The sequence below is a fragment of the Sebastes fasciatus genome, chromosome 4, assembly GCF_043250625.1.
Source record: "Sebastes fasciatus isolate fSebFas1 chromosome 4, fSebFas1.pri, whole genome shotgun sequence".
Lineage (NCBI taxonomy): Eukaryota > Metazoa > Chordata > Actinopteri > Perciformes > Sebastidae > Sebastes > Sebastes fasciatus.
Window position 1 is genome coordinate 3,436,569 of NC_133798.1, and position 6,000 is coordinate 3,442,568.

Here is a 6,000-nt window from a genome sequence, read left to right on the forward strand (position 1 = left end):
AAACTTACTACTGAGTACCACATCCCTGCATCATGGGAATATCCAGGCAATAGCATTAGTAGCCTGTATGCTAAGAAGCTACAGAGGATGAAAGGTATGCTAATGTCTCAGTACAGATATTAATATTTTAGGTATATTAGGCTGCCATTGTTTTCCTTAGGGACAGTATAGTTGATGAACCATGAAATCACTAAATCACAAAACCGAACAATTATCCAAGATAGCCAGCAGCACGATACTAAAGACAGTCCCTTAAATGCAGCTTTATGGACTATGGTTTGTTGTTTGTTCCGCTCCGATGCTAGCTAAGTTTACAGTAAACTGATCTCCGACAGCATTGCTACAATGTTCAGATGAAATCAACACAGAGACCGACTGTAACGACACTTTAAATCAACACAGAGACCAGCTATAACGACACTTTAAATCGACACAGAGACCAGCTATAACGACACTTTAAATCAAGACAGAGACCAGCTATAACGACACTTTAAATCAAGACAGAGACCAGCTATAACGACACTTTAAATCGACACAGAGACCAGCTATAACGACACTTTGAATCGACAGAGACCAGCTATAACGACACTTTAAATCAAGACAGAGACCAGCTATAACGACACTTTAAATCAAGACAGAGACCAGCTATAACGACACTTTAAATCGACACAGAGACCAGCTATAACGACACTTTAAATCGACACAGAGACCAGCTATAACGACACTTTAAATCGACACAGAGACCAGCTATAACGACACTTTGAATCGACAGAGACCAGCTATAACGACACTTTGAATCGACACAGAGACCAGCTATAACGACACTTTGAATCGACACAGAGACCAGCTATAACGACACTTTGAATCAACACAGAGACTATAACGACACTTTAAATCAACACAGAGACCGGCTGTAACGACCCTTTGAATCGACACAGAGACCAGCTATAACGACACTTTATATCAACACAGAGACCGGCTGTAACGACACTTTAAATCAATACAGAGACCAGCTATAACGAAACTTTGAATCGACAGAGACCAGCTAAAACGACACTTTGAATCGACACAGAGACCAGCTATAACGACACTTTGAATCAACACAGAGACTATAACGACACTTTAAATCAACACAGAGACCGGCTGTAACGACACTTTGAATCGACACAGAGACCAGCTATAACGACACTTTAAATCGACACAGAGATCAGCTATAACGACACTTTATATCAACACAGAGACCAGCTATAACGACACTTTAAATCAATACAGAGACCAGCTATAACGACACTTTATATCAACACAGAGACCGACTGTAACGACACTTTAAATCAACACAGAGACCAGCTATAACGACACTTTAAATCAACACAGAGACCAGCTATAACGACACTTTAAATCAACACAGAGACCAGCTATAACGACACTTTGAATCGACAGAGACCGACTGTAACGACACTTTAAATCAACACAGAGACCAGCTATAACGACACTTTCAATCGACACAGAGACCAGCTATAACGACACTTTGAATCGACACAGAGACCAGCTATAACGACACTTTAAATCGACAGAGACCAGCTGTAACGACACTTTAAATCAACACAGAGACCAGCTATAACGACACTTTAAATCAACACAGAGACCGACTGTAACGACACTTTCAATCAACACAGTGACCAGCTATAACGACACTTTCAATCGACACAGAGACCAGCTATAACGACACTTTAAATCAACACAGAGACCAGCTATAACGACACTTTAAATCAACACAGAGACCAGCTACAATGACACTTCGAATCGACACAGAGACCGACTGTAACGACACTTTAAATCGACACAGAGATCAGCTATAATGACACTTTAAATCAACACAGACACCAGCTATAATGACACTTCGAATCGACACAGAGACCGACTGTAACGACACTTTAAATCAACAGACACCAGCTATAATGACACTTCGAATCAACACAGAGACCGACTGTAACGACACTTTAAATCGACACAGAGACCAGCTATAACGACACTTTAAATCAACACAGAGACCAGCTACAATGACACTTTAAATCGACAGAGACCAGCTATAATGACACTTCAAATCAACACAGAGATCAGCTATAACGACACTTTAAATCAACACAGAGACCAGCTATAACGACACTTTGAATCAACACAGAGACTATAACGACACTTTAAATCAACACAGAGACCGGCTGTAACGACACTTTGAATCGACACAGAGACCAGCTATAACGACACTTTAAATCGACACAGAGATCAGCTATAACGATACTTTATATCAACACAGAGACCAGCTATAACGACACTTTATATCAACACAGAGACCGACTGTAACGACACTTTAAATCAACACAGAGACCAGCTATAACGACACTTTAAATCAACACAGAGACCAGCTATAACGACACTTTGAATCGACAGAGACCGACTGTAACGACACTTTAAATCAACACAGAGACCAGCTATAACGACACTTTCAATCGACACAGAGACCAGCTATAACGACACTTTGAATCGACACAGAGACCAGCTATAACGACACTTTAAATCGACAGAGACCAGCTGTAACGACACTTTAAATCAACACAGAGACCAGCTATAACGACACTTTAAATCAACACAGAGACCGACTGTAACGACACTTTCAATCAACACAGTGACCAGCTATAACGACACTTTCAATCGACACAGAGACCAGCTATAACGACACTTTAAATCAACACAGAGACCAGCTATAACGACACTTTAAATCAACACAGAGACCAGCTACAATGACACTTCGAATCGACACAGAGACCGACTGTAACAACACTTTAAATCGACACAGAGATCAGCTATAAAGACACTTTAAATCAACACAGACACCAGCTATAATGACACTTCGAATCGACACAGAGACCGACTGTAACGACACTTTAAATCAACACAGACACCAGCTATAATGACACTTCGAATCAACACAGAGACCGACTGTAACGACACTTTAAATCGACACAGAGACCAGCTATAACGACACTTTAAATCAACACAGAGATCAGCTACAATGACACTTTAAATCGACAGAGACCAGCTATAATGACACTTCAAATCAACACAGAGACCAGCTATAACGACACTTTAAATCAACACAGAGACCAGCTATAACGACACTTTAAATCAACACAGAGACCAGCTATAATGACACTTCGAATCGACACAGAGACCAGCTATAACGACACTTTAAATCGACAGAGACCAGCTATAATGACACTTCGAATCGACACAGAGACCAGCTATAACGACACTTTAAATCGACAGAGACCAGCTATAATGACACTTCGAATCGACACAGAGACCAGCTATAACGACACTTTAAATCGACAGAGACCAGCTATAACGACACTTTAAATCGACACAGAGACCAGCTATAACGACACTTTGAATTGACACAGAGACCAGCTATAACAACACTTTAACGACACTTTAAGGACACTTTACAGCAGTCATTCTGATAGTTACTTACGATGTGACTCCTCCAGGTTTTATCCAACCAGATCCTTTAACTTGGTTTGCTGGAGACACTTGAAGATAAAGTGAGCGCGCACACACACATGAACCTGTCACACATGTCCGCTGCTCTGACTGTAGTCTCCTGTTGTCTCTGGTGGGTCTGTAGACTCCTGAGGTCCCTGGTGGGTCTGTAGACTCCTGAGGTCCCTGGTGGGTCTGTAGTCTCCTGAGGTCCCTGGTGTGTCTGTAGACTCCTGAGGTCCCTGGTGGGTCTGTAGTCTCCTGTGGTCCCTGGTGGGTCTGTAGTGTCCTGTGGTCCCTGGTGGGTCTCTAGCCTCCTGTGGTCCCTGGTGGGCTCCTGCTGGGTTCGGGTCTGGGTCCGGGTCTGATCCCTCTGTGTGATCTGTAGTGAGGCGCGAGCTTCCTCCACTATCACCTGCCATGTGATAGGCGCGATGCCTTCAGGAGCCCCTCGGAATATCTCCCGCGCTCGAGTGCCAGACAGATTCATGTTGGACCTTTTATTGCTGTCTGCTGGCCATGTTGATCATTTACACATCATGACAGTTAATATTCAAAAGCCACACTCAAATATTAATGACATACTTGCACGTGCTATTGATATTCCAAGCTACTGGTAATATGCTACTGAAGTCTTAAACATTGCGTGTTCGCAACACAGACCTCACAGAAAGGACTAATGCACTTTCCCATATTTCATAACTTTGTTGCAACATTAACTGTACCAACATACTGTATACAAATAAATATGTCCGACAGTACCTGAAGGCAGCAAAATAGCAGGAATATCAGTAGGAAGTAATAATAATATATTAAAATAATAATTAGGGCTACATCCACAACTAACGCCTATTTTCACTGTCAATTAAGCTGTCGATTATTTTCTCCATTAATCGATTGTTGTTTGGTCTATAAAATGTCATAAAATGGTGAAAGATGTGGATCAGTGTTTCCCAAAGCACAAGAGGACGTCCTGAAATGTCTCAAAGATATTCACTTTACTGTCATAGAGGAGGAAAGAAACCAGAACATATTCACATTTAAGAAGCTGGAATCAGAGAATTTAGACTTTTTTTTTTCTTAAAAAAATTACTTAAATTGATCAATCGATTATTAAAATAGTTGGTGATTAAAGTAATAGTTGAAAACTAATCGATTAATCGTTGCAGCTCTAATAAGAACAATTTGCTGGATAATTGGAATTCAGGGACATTAAAGGTCCCATATTATACACATTTTCAGGTTCATACTTGTATTTTGTGTTTCTACTAGAACATGTTTACATGCTGTAATGTTAAAAAAAAAAAAAACTTTATTTTCCTTGTACTGTCTGCCTGAATACACCTGTATTCATGCTCTGTCTGAAACGCTCCGTTTTAGTGCATTTCAACGGAATTGCGTTGCTAAGCAACAGTTTGGGTCCATGTTCACTTCCTGTCAGCTGATGTCATTCACATACACTGCAATAGGAAATAAAGTGGGATACATTAAGGATGTTTACTTTTAAAACTGTGTAATGGTCTAAATATTGTATATTTGTGACATCACAAATAGACAGAAATCCAGACGGCTTGTTTCAAATGCACAATTTCTGAAAAGGAGTTGTGTGTATTTCTCTGTATATTGAGCATTTTGATACTTTCACAGTATTCACATAGCACTTAAACCTGCTTTATAATATAAAAGACATGAAATTCTTACTTTTTACAATATGGAACCTTTAAACTAAATATTCTTCCAAAAAGTTCTTCAGGTTGTTTCCCTGACAACCTCCCATATTTTCAGGAAACGGGGGGGAATAATCCTTCAAAAATACCACACAGGTTTAGACAACAATTTGTAAACGTTGACACTTTTGAAAAAGCACAAACAAGACTACAACAAATATACAGCCTCAACAGCCAACAACAAGCAAACTGTATGACCTTTACTGTTACATCCTGCTGTTTTAATACGACTCAACACTGCCCTCTAGTGGCACAATGTATGTTTGCGATTAACAGCACTCAAATAACAATGTCCATGTGTTTTGACATGTATAGGCATAGTATTTGTTTCTGGTGTAACTGAGTTCTCTATGTCTAGAATGTTTCATGTAAGTAAAAAGCATTTATGTGTGAAAATGAGGAATATGGTGCTACAGTAGTACAGATAGAATTGTTTGTAAGTCAGAGCAGTGCCATTTTGGCTTGTTATGGGTTGTAATCTACCTTATTTTGACCTGCCATACACATGTGGTATAAGATAAGAGGCTATGCTCCAGGGCATAACTCAGAAGTCCATGAAGTCTGGAGTCAGACCAGATCCAGGTTCTAGAGTAGCTGCTTCCTCCTACACTCAGATCTCAATATATTATCTTTACAGTGTTGTCATTGTTGAACACTGTTGTTGTTTTCAAGAGGAGGAATATGATCTGTCTCATAGAAATAATAATAATAATAATAATAATTGCAGATGGATGGA

At 40.0% G+C, this 6,000-nt stretch overlaps 1 protein-coding gene across 6 annotated transcripts in view; it reads right to left on the reverse strand.

Moving 5' to 3' along the window:
* The window catches only part of ppfibp2b (PPFIA binding protein 2b), a 112,487-nt gene extending 108,475 nt beyond the window's left edge, over positions 1–4,012 (reverse strand). For 5 of the 6 annotated variants that reach the window (XM_074631519.1, XM_074631513.1, XM_074631511.1 and 2 more), the window contains exon 1: positions 3,530–3,854. The gene's annotated coding sequence lies outside the window, so the exon portion shown is untranslated. Of the gene's footprint in view, positions 1–3,529 lie in introns of all 6 variants that reach the window. The other variant, XM_074631514.1, reaches the window with a different exon arrangement.
* Positions 4,013–6,000: the final 1,988 nt, after the last annotated feature.